Genomic DNA, 14,851 nt, shown 5'->3' on the forward strand with positions numbered 1-14,851 from the left:
GTATACTTAGATTTCCAGAAAGCCTTTGATAAGGTCCCTCACCAAAGGCTATTACGTAAATTAAGCTGTCATGGGATAAAAGGGAAGGTCCTTTCATGGATTGAGAACTGGTTAAAAGACAAGGAACAAAGGGTAGGAATTAATGGTAAATTCTCAGAACGGAGAGGGGTAACTAGTGGTGTTCCCCAAGGGTCAGTCCTAGGACCAATCCTATTCAATTTATTCATAAATGATCTGGAGAAAGGGGTAAACAGTGAGGTGGCAAAGTTTGCAGATGATACTAAACTGCTCAAGATAGTTAAGACCAAAGCAGACTGTGAAGAACTTCAAAAAGATCTCACAAAACTAAGTGATTGGGCAACAAAATGGCAAATGAAATTTAATGTGGATAAATGTAAAGTAATGCACATTGGAAAAAATAACCCCAACTATACATACAATATGATGGGGGCTAATTTAGCTACAACGAGTCAGGAAAAAGATCTTGGAGTCATCATGGACAGTTCTCTGAAGATGTCCACGCAGTGTGCAGAGGTGGTCAAAAAAGCAAACAGGATGTTAGGAATCATTAAAAAGGGAATAGAGAATAAGACTGAGAATATATTATTGCCCTTATATAAATCCATGGTACGTCCACATCTCGAATACTGTGTACAGATGTGGTCTCCTCACCTCAAAAAAGATATACTGGCACTAGAAAAGGTTCAGAAAAGGGCAACTAAAATGATTAGGGGTTTGGAGAGGGTCCCATATGAGGAAAGATTAAAGAGGCTAGGACTCCTCAGCTTGGAAAAGAGGAGACTAAGGGGATATGATAGAGGTATATAAAATCATGAGAGTTGTGGAGAAAGTGGATAAGGAAAAGTTATGTACTTATTCCCATAATACAAGAACTAGGGGTCACCAAATGAAATTAATAGGCAGGAGGTTTAAAACAAATAAAAGGAAGTTCTTCTTCACGCAGCGCACAGTCAACTTGTGGAACTCCTTACCTGAGGAGGTTGTGAAGGCTAGGACTATAACAGCGTTTAAAAGAGAACTGGATAAATTCATGGTGGTTAAGTCCATTAATGGCTATTAGCCAGGATGGGTAAGAATGGTGTCCCTAGCCTCTGTTTGTCAGAGGATGGAGATGGATGGCAGGAGAGAGATCACTTGATCATTGCCTGTTAGGTTCACTCTGGGGCACCTGGCATTGGTCACTGTCGATAGACAGATACTGGGCTAGATGGACCTTTGGTCTGACCCGGTACGGCCGTTCTTATGAGCCCCACTAAGCCTCCCGTTCCTCCCCTCCCCCATTAGAGAACTCACCTTGCTCCTTCAGTATTGTGCCCCACCTGTCTCCAGAGACATGCAGAGTGGTGCATCCAGGAGCAACAGGCAGGGAGCAGGGCTGACACTTTCCTGCCCCCCCTCACCCCCGCCATCACCACCCAGGAAGCTGTGATGGCTTCAGGGAAACCCCCTGGTGGCCACATGCGGCCACGTTTGAGAAACGGTGCTCTAGACCAGGCCTGCACAACTCGTAAAGCGGCGAGGGCCACATTCCTCCAAAGAAAACAGCTAAGGGCCGAAACCTCTGGGCCCTGCAGAAACACCCTGCCCCAGGGCCGCCCAGCCCTGCGGAAACAAACCCTCCTTCCCCAGCGCCGCTCCACCAAAACAGCTGTGGGCCAAAAAGGAAGGTTGGGGGTGGGGAGGTGATACTTTATTTTAAATCAACCAGGGGCTCCCAGCTGAAGAGGTGGCTGGGAGCCCTCAGGGGCAAATTAAAGGGCCCGGGGCTCCGGCGGCTGGGGGAACCCGGCAGGGCCAGCTCTAGGTTTTTTGCTGCCCCAAGCAAAAAAAAAAATTTGGCTGCCCCCCATCCCAGCCCTGGGCTCCCCCCTGCACCCCCCTGCTGCCCCAATCCTGGGCTTTCCCCCCACCCACACCCCCTGCCGCCCCAGCGCTGGGCTTCCCCCTTTCCTCTCCACCAGTGCCCTCCCCCCACCCCATTGCTGCCGCAGCCCTGGGCTCCCCCACACCAGTGGCCCCCCACCTCCTGCTGCCCCAGCCCTGGGTCACTGGTAACTCGCTCCCAGGGTGGATCATTCAGCAGGAATTTTGGATGTGCACAAAACACAGACAGGATTGGTTCCCATATGGTTACAGAGCTGCAGTAAAGTGGAATAATTTTCAGCTTGTGTGATTGGAGGATATCTGGATGCATATTATAAGACTGTCCTCCATAAATGAGGAAAAGTTGAGGTGCCTTTATTATTCTTTTGTTCCACTCTTTCTTTCTATGGGGAATTTGCCAATGCAATATCACTGTCTTCCTTTCAAACAAACAAAAAGGCAATGGCTGTTGAAAATAGCAATTCCAGTCCTAAGAAGCATTTCTTGCTCAATTTTATCCTACTTTTTCTACAGCAAGTTACAGTGGATCAGTATATTTGATTTGGGAGAAATGAAGTAAAACCGAGCTTGAGCACTCCTGAATTTTGAGGTGTTCAAATCTGGAAGGCAGGTGCTGGGGGGGAGGGGCCTGTGGGCTCCATGGGGGAGCATGGCAGCAACATGTCTGGAGGTGCATGGAGCCAGACACGCTGGTCCGAGTGGCACGGTAAGGGGGCTGGGGGTGGGAGAAGGGATAGGGGGCTCCGTAGGGCAGTCAAGGGACAGGGAGCAGGGGGGGTTGGATGGGGCGGAGGTTCAGGGGGGCAGTCAGGGGACAGGCAGCAGTTGGATAGGCATGGGAGTCTCAGGGGTTCATCAGGGGACAGGTAGGGGGTGAGGTTGTGAGGGGAAGCTGGGGGGATCTCAGGAGGGGGCAGTTGGGGACAAGGAGAAGGGAGGCTTAGATAGGGGCTGGGGTCCCAAGGGGCAGTTAGGGGCAGGGGTCTTAGGAGGGGGTAATCGGGGGACAAGGACCAGCAGTGTTAGATGGGGAGTGAGGGTCCTGGGGGGCAGTTGGGGCAGGGGTCCGTGGAGGGGGCAATCACCAGCCACGGCCGGGATTCAAAGGGCTGCGGGCTGCCCTCCGCTGCGGGCAGCACAGAGCCCTTTGATTCCCCTCCGCGGCTGGAATTTAAAGGGCTCTGGGCTCCCGGTGGCTGTGGGCAGCGCAGAGCTCTCTGACTCCCGGCCGTGGCTGGGATTTAAAGGGCTCTGGGCTCCCCGCGGCTGCTAGCAGCCCAGAGCCCTCTGATTCCCGGCTGCGGCTGAGATTTAAAGGTCTCTGAGCTCCCCGCGGCTGCGGGCAGCCCAGAGCCCTCTGACTCCCGGCCGTGGCTGAGATTTAAAGGGCTCTGGGCTGCCCGCAGAGCGCCGTGTGCGGGGGATTCAGAATCCCCCCCGCGGGCCGCACAGTGAGGCTCCGCGGGCCGCATGTATGTTGTGCAGGCCTGCTCTAGACTCTAGAGCCTGGGGGGACACCTTAGTCCAAGCCCTTGCTCTGCCTAATTCAGAGCAGGGAGTTGAACTGGGTCTCCCACATGCTAGGTGAATGTCCTGGCTAGTCTAGGGCCTCACATTCATGCTTTTTGCATGAACATTTTTTAAAGGTCTCAGTTTTGTTCAACTCAGAAAAAGTTACAGGGTGTAGGCTCCATTCTGTCATGTGGTCCCTTACTGAGGATTAGGGTGTGTGTGTGTGTGCGCGCGTGCGCACATGAATGGGTGACTGGGTGAGCAAATATTTGCCAGGGCTCTGTGAATAAGGCATGTCTGATTTAGAATGTATAGAATATCACTGTTTCATTTGGGTCAATGGGAAATCATTTATTTATGTGACCTGCTGTCCCATCAACTTTCTTGTTTCTTATCACCCTTGCAACATTCCTTGTTTGTAGGAGATGTTGGGCTCCCTACGCATGTTTTGAATGCTTGAATCATTCCAGCTGATGGCATAGATAGCAGGCAGCTTCTGGCAGTTGACAATCCACTCATTTGTGTCATGTGTCTAGAGTTTCTGAAATCATGGTGATCCAAAGCGATGATTTAATTGCTTTCCTCACTGATGTAACCCAACCAAATGCACTGAAGCAATCATTTGTGGACATACAGTAGCTGATTTCCCACATGTGACTGGACCAATCAGCTGAACACACGTGGTTACTCAGCCTTTAGCTGCTCTAGAGAGAAGATATAGGAAAGGACAGCATTTCCATGGTGTATGTGGCAGTCACAGGGTTATATCTAATATAGTGTAAACAATGCACCATGCATCTATTTTCTGTAAATTATCATGTGAGGGACATAATCAGTGAGTGTCTGGAATGAGGAATCATTCCCTAATGAGTGCAAAGCCATTCTACTTGCATAATGTATGATAGCTGTTCTAAATCCCTCTGTATGTCCCTCTTAGGTTTGTGAGATGCTGATCCAACTAGCTATGTGTCCATTGCTCATGAGACTGACACAGTTTCTATGTGCAGTATTAGGATGTTGACTTTTTTTTTTTTGAGTGAAGCTACAAGTTCCTTCTGTGCAACTGCTACATTTCTTATTTACATACTTGTGGTCAGGAGGATCTAAGCATTATGCACCAGTTAACATTAGCACTCTGATGGTACAATTGTTATCTTCATAGGATTGTTTGAGTGCTTTGAATAAGTTAGAGGCTCCATTGTGGTCAGGCGCACTCTGTACTCAGCCAATTATGCCTCCACATGGCGCTGTCATTCACCTTTAATTAATTAGCTAACATCGGCACAGTGGTTTGAAGATGTAAAGTACTACATAAATGCTGAGTAGCATTATCCTGCACAAACTGTGCCTGGACCACCTTTTGATGTTTATTTATTATTAATTATTATAATGACAATTTCTTTTTATTATCTATGTAGTGCCCCAAAGCATGTGAAACAGTTTACAGAACAAATGTAAAGAGGTAGTCCCTGCCCCAATGATCTTGCAAGCTAATTTTAGACATGCCACAATGAGTCAGAGTAACAAAGACCAGAAGGAATGGAAAGACTCCACGTGAGAGTTCTGTGTCAGTACAGTGCCTATCACAATGGAGTCCTGGTCTATGACTAGGGCTCCTACCAAGGCACTACAGTAATACAAATAAATAAAACTGTAATAAGAACAAATGTTAAGCAAGTTTCGGCATGTGCATTTCTTGGTGGCTCCTCTTTCTCCATATTTGTAAATTAGCTCATTTCTTGTAGCAGCGTGGAAAAAATAAGTCCTTAGAAAGTATATAACTGAGGAGATGATGTTGACTTGGTATGCCATATATATAGGCAGCATGGAGAACAATGTGGAAATGGGAATCAACAGGGTTGTTGACAAAATGATAGGATGGAGAGAGGAGCAGATAGAAGGAAACAAAGTCCATATCATGGTCTGTTACAGAGTGGCATATGGACCTGTGTCATTTCTCATGAACTTATGCCCACATCTTCTATCTGCATTCAGACCTATGTTTGACTGACAATCATGTATGCTTATTGTAGGGAACCACAATGATCACCTTTGCTAGCAGCTCTGTTTCATACAATTAGAACAGGTGTGCCTGTCTCAAAATGATGTTCGTGCATCTGGAAATAGTTGCTGCCTTCAAGTGCTCGAGTATGCCATCTAACAATAGTGGCATCAGCAATTTTCCCTTTATGTCTTTATATAGGTTTGATTTGGTTCTAGTACCATACGGGTTTAGCATATCTGCACACATCCATTGCTCCTAATACTATGCATCTTATATCCTAGGCAATAACACCCATTGCTAACATACCTCTTCAGATTGCATAAGGTTCCACAGCTTCTTCAGCTTAAACTTCACACAGTGAGGTTTATAAAATGTCTGAGGAGTGTGAAGGTTTTTGGCATGCTGAAAACAGGGTTCATTATCTACACAGGAGTGGAGCACCAAAGGGTATGCCATGTGTCGCGTGTAAGGGTACTGCAGCAGGTTCCCATGTTCCCATGTGTCTGCATGGATTTTCAGGTCTGTGAGGAGAAGGCTGAGGCTGTGAATAGAGTGGCCAGGCCACCAAATAACAGAAAGCAATGAATACATGCTTATAAGACCAGAGACTTCTTTAGGTACGTATGCACCCTCTTAAGGTATATCTACACTACAAAAAAGGCACATTTTTAACTAGGGTTAAAATAGCATTGAAGACACAGCAACTCCGCTTTTAACTGGAGTTAGCAGCAGTTCAAGTTCAACCTCAGGCTGTCCTATAGTCTTCAACTCTTGCTGCAAACCCCAGTTAAAAGCTGAGTTGCCCCGTCTTGACTGCTATTTTGACCCCAGGTAGCTAACCCAAGTTAAGAACACGCCACTTTTTTTTTTTGCAATGTACATCTACTCTCTGACTGCAGAGGCAGACTTCTGTGCTTGTGTGTTACCGCATAATAATGCCAATATGCTGCACGTAGGGATTTATGTCAGGTGGTATCTGTTACAAATGTTGCTGATCACGTTGCTTTATTTTCATAGAAAGCTTCCACTTTGAGGTAGATATATACTTCTCTTGCACACATTTCCCTCTTGCAGGCTATATCCTGTGTTTTGAGCTCTTGTCAATCTTCCTTGGCTATGATTTCCTTCATAATGAGGATCTGTGCAAACCTGCTAATTCTGTGGCATAAACACACTCCTTGTACCACACCTGCCAACTGCTTTCTGGTATCTGTGCCAGCTGTGTGCATAGGGATCTGTGCTCACCTACCCTAACCTGCTAACCACTGTGATCACTGGCCACATAATGCTTGCTAGTGTGTTGTTGTTTACTGGGATCTAGCATATGACTGTTTTGCTTCACATCTCTGTGACATAACAATGTACAGATATAATTATTTTTATAGCCTTGTAACTGAATGTGATGCTTGTTGGTTAATGGTTGATTTGTGATATATTTTGATCCATAGCATATTTTGATGATTGTCATTGTTCATGCCTCCTTGGGTGATACTAAAGATTAACGAGTAGTTTAAGGGCAACTTCTTCAAACGACTTCATATTCTTCAAATATAGTGGTGTCTGCAGAGATGAACACAGATTGTGTCCATAAGTGTCCTGTTTGTGTGTCTAAATCAAATATCTGGGTTTACAATTTCCCCGTGCTCTTTAAAACTAGTTGATTCACTACAGGTTTCTAAGCAACATGCAATAACAAATTCCTGCATATAAACAGGAGGCTTAGGAGGTGCTTGCTTACTTATTATTATTACCCATTGTCTAAAGCAAAAAATATTTGTTGTGAAACTCAAGCACGGGACAAAATAGCCGCCAGAATTATTTTGAGGAAAGATTTGTTTTAGTAAGATATTATTGTGAGTTGATTTTTCATTAAGATGTAAATAACTATTTACTAACAAGTCACAGACACAGATTTATGCTGTGTGCATGTAAGAAAGAAAGAAAAACAGATCAGGTATATGAGGCTATACTTAAATCATTTAAAGGGAGTTGTACCTCTAAAACACAGTATGACAATTGAGATGTTTTTCCTGTCTTTACAAACAATGTATTATATTAGATGATTTTTTAAACAAGAAGAAATGAGTGGAGTGATGGTAGAATTACTATGAATTATTAGTCTGAGGTGATTATGTATTATTTGAAAGGTAACTTTATGTATCAAGGTTAAATTTTTAAAAAGCACCTATGTGACTTGGTGGCTAAGTGCCATTTTCAGAAGCAATCTTTTCCTCCTCTCTGCCCCCTTTCCCTTCCTCCCTCCTCTTCTGTTCCTTTTTTTTTCTGTTCTCATCTTGCTTCCTGTCATTCCCCCAGCACTTTTTGTTTAACCCTTAATATTTATTTCATTAGCTCTTTCTTTTGGTATGGGTTAACAGTTTCTGAAAGAATAATACAGTTTCATTGAGTAAATATAAAAAGGGTGATATAGACAGCATTGCTGAAATATACTGTGTATGTTATATTTATAAGGCAAATTCTTGATTATTGGACAATGTATTTTGGTGATCTAATTATTATAACTATATTTTCCTCCTTTATATTTTCATAGAATATCAGGGTTGGAAGGGACCTCAGGAGGTCATCTAGTCCAGTGGTCCCCAACCTTTTTCATCTGGTGGGTGCCAGATGATGAGGCATGGATGACCATCTGCTGAAATTCTGCTGACAAGTGGCAATATAAATAGGTGTTGCTGCTGCCAAGTAGTGTCATCCAGAGGTGTTGCTGCCGAAATACTGGTGACACCTCTAGATGAGGCAGCTTGTTGGCAGCATTTTGGCAGATGCTTGTCTGCTGGCTAGTACATGGGTGCACTTAGATGCCCTGGTGGGTGCCAGGGTGCCTGTGGGCACTGTGTTGGGGATCCCTGATCTAGTCCAGCCCTCTGCTCAAAGCAGGATCAATCCCCGGACAGATTTTTGCCCCAGATCCCTAAATGGTCCCCTCAAGGATTGAGCTCACAATCCTGGGTTTAGCAGGCCAATGCTTAAACCACTGAGCTATCCCTCCCTCCTTTCCCTTTTCTGTTTTCTCTTTACTATTAGAAAAAGGGGAAAAACCAATAAAATATAAATGAAAAAAAATAGTGCCATTGGCACTTAAGAGCAGAGCTGGTCAAAACTCAGAATTTCCAGATTATGAGAATTTTTGACTTTTTTTGTTCCAATTCATAGTGAATGCAAATATTTTCAAAATTTCCCACAAAACAAAATTCCTGAAAAATTTCAATTTCAGAAAATGTTTGTTTTGGTATTTTGGAATTTTATTTTGGAATTTCAAAATTCTGTTTCAAATTTTATTTTATGGGTTTTTATTTTTATTATATTTTTATTCTTTTTGTTTTATTTCATGACATGTCGGCTAGTAGTAGTGCATAATACTCTGTACTTTAATATGCACTATTTAACATGTCGCAATATGACATAATATAATCATTGACATTTTATTTTTAAAGTAATTAAGCATCTGTTACTTAGTACTGATTGAGACATCTTGTCTAGATCACAGTGTGTCCTGTTTGTATTGTAAGAAAACAGTTTAATACTGTCAAGGTGTCAGGTAGAGTGGACATTTGAGCCTCGGTCTCTCACATGCAGAATTAGGGCTCTCAGCACTTGTTATGGTGTGAGGGGAACACCACTACCAGTGCTGCTGGCATAGGATTGCCAGTTTTGGTTGGAGGTATTCCTGGAGGTTTCATGACATAACATAATATTTAATTCCTGGAAACTCCAGGACAATCATGGAGGGTTAGCAACCCTACACTGGCACCATCTCTTCCTTGCTTTTTCTCAAGCAACGTCTGACCTGGCATAGGTGCCTAACTGCAGAAGAAGATTCATTGCTGTGAGCGGAGATGACATCTCCATGTGACCCCGAGTTAGGTGCCTCTCTCACTTTGAGGGACAGGACCTAAATCACACTCTCTCCTCAGCATTTCCTATTGGCTAGCTTGGGCAACTTCCCACACAGCATGCTGGCTTCCGTGAATGCCATTCTTGGGCACCTAACTTGGGGCTGTGAATTCTAGTAGGTGCCAGCATGCCCAAAAAGTTAGGTGCTGAAATATTTGTTGTTGTAATGCCTAAGTCCTGCTTGTGAATCTAGGTGCTAGTGGGATCTTAAAAACTGCCTAAGCAGATTAGACGCCTAAGCTGCTTATGCACTTTTGAAAATCTCACTAGGCACCTATCTGCATCTAGATACCTTTAAAAACCTGCCCCCCTGAGTGTCTACCTCACTTTCAAAAATGAATTCTCTTTTGGAACTTAGACTTCTAAGTCACGTAGGCCTGATCCACATTTAAAACCTAGCTATGGTGTTGAGGGGTGTGAAAAATGCACAACCCTGAGAACCTTAGCTATGCCAATGCAACCCCCGATATAAATGCAGCTCCGTTGATGGAACGATGCTTTCATGAACCTACCTACCATCACTCAGGGAGGTGGAGTTCCTACTGTGATGGAAAAGCCCCTTTCATTGCTGTAGACTGCATTAACACTATGGGGTATGCTGGCATTAGCTCCAGAGCCATAGCTATCATGCTGTAGTCCCTGTAGTGTAGACTTGGTCTTAGAATTTTTTGAAAATGTTACCCCAAGTCGTCTTCTCAAAGTTTGCTCCCTTGAGCTGAGGCATGGGAAAGTTAAGTTTAAGGGACTGCTGACAATGCTGCTTCTGTCCCCAGAATGGGTGTTTTGGTAGCCACCATTTTTCTTTTAGGAAAGTGCAAAAACTGGAATGGTATATTTAGAAGACCTATAAAGGAAACCCCACTTAGGTTTCCAAATCCTGAGTCTAAATGCTTTAAAATGGGCAGGAGACAGGAGTGGAATATGGTATTTTACCCCCTTAATGAATTTAGAAATGTGCATAATCATGATTTCAAGTGGAAGATGGAACCACACTATCCTATTATGTGTGAAGGAGCAGCCCACAAAAGCTGAACTGATCTCAAAACAAAAGCGAGATACTGTCTGCCATTTGTATGCTTCATACTGTTTGCATTGGTGTATGGCAGTCTGACTGCTGTCTCCCTGGAAACCACACAAAGTAGAAATGTGTAACTCAAGGTAACCAACCCAGTGGGCAAAACTGTACAGTGAAACTGGGATTTTGAAAGGAGCCTAAGGGAGTTTGGCACCTAACTCCCATTGAAAATCCAAGACAAAGTAATTAAAAATGGAAGTTTCTCTATTGACTTGAAAGGGCTTTGGATCAGGTCCCCACTCCACAATAACCAGAATAGGATACTGCAATCTCATAGAAATTCGCAGGCAGTGCCTACCAAGTTTACAACAAACAATAGCCATGGACACATGAGACCGAATTCACATGAATGTGATCACGAGGCTTTGCACTTGCATGAGCTGTTGGTGAATTTACAGTTTGCTATGTGGACTGACAGGAAACTGTGCATACCCCAATAGGGGTATGATTTGAAGAAAGCCCTTTGAAGTCAACAAGAGAGGTTCCCATTGGCTTCAGTGGACTTTAGATGAGACCTTAGGATGGGATCCAGAACAGCAGCCACCAGCAAAACCCTCAAGAATGTGGATGATTTGTATTCCGCCACTCCCCTGCCAATAAAAAAAAAACACACCTCCTCCTGTTTGAGCAGTTGCTGCTGCAAAGGATCCTTTCATCTTACAGCTGTTGAGCAACTATTGCATTTTTATTCTCTTTCATGCCTCAGCCCTCTGTTAGGAAACTTTAAAAAAATATGTATAATGGCTGGCTGGTGCGTTGGAGGAAGAGATACAAGAGATGGGTGCATGGGACGGGTTTTGGTCTTGTTAAGCCCTAGAGAAACAAAGCTGTTGGATGTTTTTGTTTTCTTTCTCTGAGACTCATGCTTCTCTCATTATGGCACTTGGAAATATTTGGTGCCAAATTCAGGTATGAGCTACCCCCATGGATTGGAATCAATGGTGTGGCGTGTGGGTGTGTATGGGGAGGTGTAACTGAAAGCAAAATTTGCACTAGATTTTATCTCAGTCTGAAACCTCATAAATGCCAGAGAGGGGAATGTGCTCACACAGTGAGCTGCTCATGCACATGCTCAGCCAATAAATGGCGAACAGAGAAATCATGAACTGGTACCTGCAGGGTCTATATGTGGACATGCTGTGCGTCGAGACTAGGAGTGTCCAGAGCAATGCCTCTGAAATGAGGAGTACAGAGGTCATTTTCTTGAGGAACCAGTACTTCTGCATGCCAGTGGCGTGCAGTCTTGCCTCTATGGAATGCCCTAAGCTGAGCAGCCTTCTCATAGTTAATGCCATTCCTCCTTCTGTCTCTGTGTTGGAGTAAGTGCACACTGTGCTATGTCTGAAGTACTTTGGAAGGTTGCTGCCAAAAGCCTTTTGTGAAACAAATTGATCCAAATCATTTGGGGCAGAGAATGTGGTCTTGTGCAACGAGTACAGGATTGAGAGCCAGGATCCATTTAACCTCCCCGTGCCTCAGTTTTCCCATCTGTAATATGGGGATAACAATGCTTTCAATAACTCTCTATAGTTTCTTGCAATACAAGAATATGTAATTTGAGAGTGGAAGCTATCCTGGCAAGTTGCACACAACAAGAAGTATTTTAAATATGTATATTTTGGAAATGGGAAAAGAGGGTGAGTGCTAAGGGAGGAAATAGATAAGAAAGAAACAAAGGAAAGTGTCAATGGTGGTCTGGCATGTCAGGGTATTTAGTATTAAATCCCCCATTGTGGAGATTCATGTTGTGCCATAGAGTTGCCAGTGATTTGCTGGTGGAGGCTGCTGTTAAAATTCCACAACCAAACTGGAGGGAAGACGGGAACCATTTTCTGCCTCTGATTCAGCTCGCCCTTAACCTAGGGTCATGGAGTTACTTCTGAAGAACAAAATGTTGCATTATAATGCATCAGAGTGCATCAACTAGCATGTGTGCACACCTTGCAAATTACAGAAGCCAAATGCTCTACTTTACTATCGAGAGACTCAGTATATATTTCCAAGAGAAAGTATACACCGCTCCGGCCACGTGCAGCTTGGTATAAGTTTGCTTGTCAAATCTTGTTGCCTCCCTCTTTAATTATGGTTGTGAGGAAGAGCTTTAGTTTCAATGGGACAACAAATTAAGAGACTCCTCAATCTCCAGATTAAGAGACTCCTCTGAAATCACAAACATATCTAATGTATTGGGTTTAGCACAGGCTAAGGTGGAATCTTTTTGGTGCCATCTATACAGGAAATTTTGTCAAAATTCCGCACTATTGCTAACACTTGTTCAGTGCCACTGAGTATATCAAAGTGGGGAGTCACCCCTAGTGTAGACAGTTCTCTTGGAACCTTTCTCAAAGCAGATATAATTGACACAACACTGGTGGCAGTTGGTGGTCCATCTACACTAGAGCTACTATTGCTGCTAGCATTAGTGGGGTTGAACCTGTTAGCTACAGTGGGAACTTTCAGAAATTTCCCAAGTGTAGACAAGGGCTCAGTGGGAGCACCTTGTTATACTATTAGCAGCACATCTCTAGCACATACCAGCATAGCCTTGGAATATCAGGTCTCAAAAATTGAATGAAATGGTCAGATTCCCTGTAAATCAGTGTTCCTAGCTATCATCTCTCTAGATTTTAGTATCCTGATGGTAAATGAGTGTGTTTCTTATTTCCTTATCCCCTGTCCCTGGTAGTTGGATTCTGGGGATTATCCCATCTGAAACTCAGATACAGACTTCCAGAGCTGGTATGTTAGTATCAGGAAATTCTCATTCCCAGCATATCTGTATAAATAGCACTGATTTTCTTTTCTTCTCTGTGTGCGTGTGTGTACACAATGTGCTGAATGTAGCAGCTTTCCTCCTGCACACACGTTGAGGTGTGGTCCAAGTGGGTTTAAATATAGTTTACTCTGCCATCCCATTGTCATTCATGGCGTCTATATTTAATTTGGTTTACATTCCTTCATCAGAGATCCATCTCGGCACAATGAACACTACAGCCCAATTTTAAGAGCCAGTTCTGAGTGAGATTGGTGACATTTACACAAAATAAGAAGCACTGAAAATAAAATCATAAATTCTAAGAAAGCCATCTATTTCTCAGTCCTTGGTTCAAAAAGCCATTTATATTTCCCTTTAAGGAGTTAATTCTGCAAGACACTGAATACCTGCTGTGAGGTACTAATCACCCTCAACTCTCATTGATTCAGTCACCTCGAATTCAGTGGGTGTTGAAGATGCCTGGCATTTCACAGGTGAGGCCTTAACCTAATGTTTATATAGTCCTTAGAAAATGTTATCTGACTATTATTATTAATTATTTGTACCACAGATGTACCTAGTGGCCCCAGCTAGGATCAGAGCCCCATTGTACTATGCTTTGTGCATATGCATAGTCAGAAATGGTCCCTGCCCTGAAGAGATTACAGTCTAAATAGATAAAACTGACACATGCTGACACTAAACTGGGAGGAGTGGTAGATACGCTGGAAGGTAGGGATAGGATACAGAGGGACCTAGACAAATTAGAGGATTGGGCCAAAAGAAACCTGATGAGGTTCAGCAAGGACAAGTGCAGAGTCCTGCACGTAGGACGGAAGAATCCCCTGCACTGCTACAGACTAGGGACCGAATGGCTAGGAAGCAGTTCTGCAAAAAAGGACCTGGGGATTACAGTGGACGATACGCTGGATATAAGTCAGCAGTGTGCCCTTGTTGCCAAGAAGGCCAATGGCATATTGGGCTGTATTAGTAGGAGCATTGCCAGCAGATCAAGGGAAGTGATTATTCACCTCTATTCGGCACTGGTGAGGCCACACCTGGAGTATTGCCTCCAGTTTTGGTCCCCCCCACTACAGAAGGGATGTGGAAAAATTGGAGAGAGTCCAGAGGAGGGCAACTAAGATGATTAGGGGGCTGGAGCACATGACTTGCAAGGAGAGGCTGAGGGAACTGGAGTTATTTAGTCTGCAGAAGAGAAGAATGAGGGGGGATTTGAGAGCAGCCTTCAACTACCTGAAAGGGGATTCCAAAGAGGATGGAGCTCAGCTATTCTCAGTGGTGGCAGATGACAGAACAAGAAGCAATTGTCTCAAGTTGCAGTCGGGGAGGTTTAGGTTGGATATTAGGAAACACTTACAGTGGACGAGAAGTTGGATATGAGTCAACAGTGTGCCCTTGTTGCCAAGAAGGCTAACGGCATTTTGGGCTGTATAAGTAGGGGTATTGCCAGCAGATCAAGGGACGTGATCATTACCCTCTATTCGACATTGGTGAGGCCTCCTCTGGAGTACTGTGTCCAGTTTTGGGCCCCACACTACAAGAAGGATGTGGAAAAATTGGAAAGAGTCCAGTGGAGGGCAACAAAAGTGATTAGGGGGCTGGAGCACATGACTTATGAGGAGAGGCTGAGGGAACTGGGATTGTTTAGTCTGCATAAGAGAAG

This window comes from Mauremys reevesii, linkage group 4 (assembly GCF_016161935.1).
Source record: "Mauremys reevesii isolate NIE-2019 linkage group 4, ASM1616193v1, whole genome shotgun sequence".
Taxonomy (NCBI): Eukaryota; Metazoa; Chordata; order Testudines; family Geoemydidae; genus Mauremys; species Mauremys reevesii.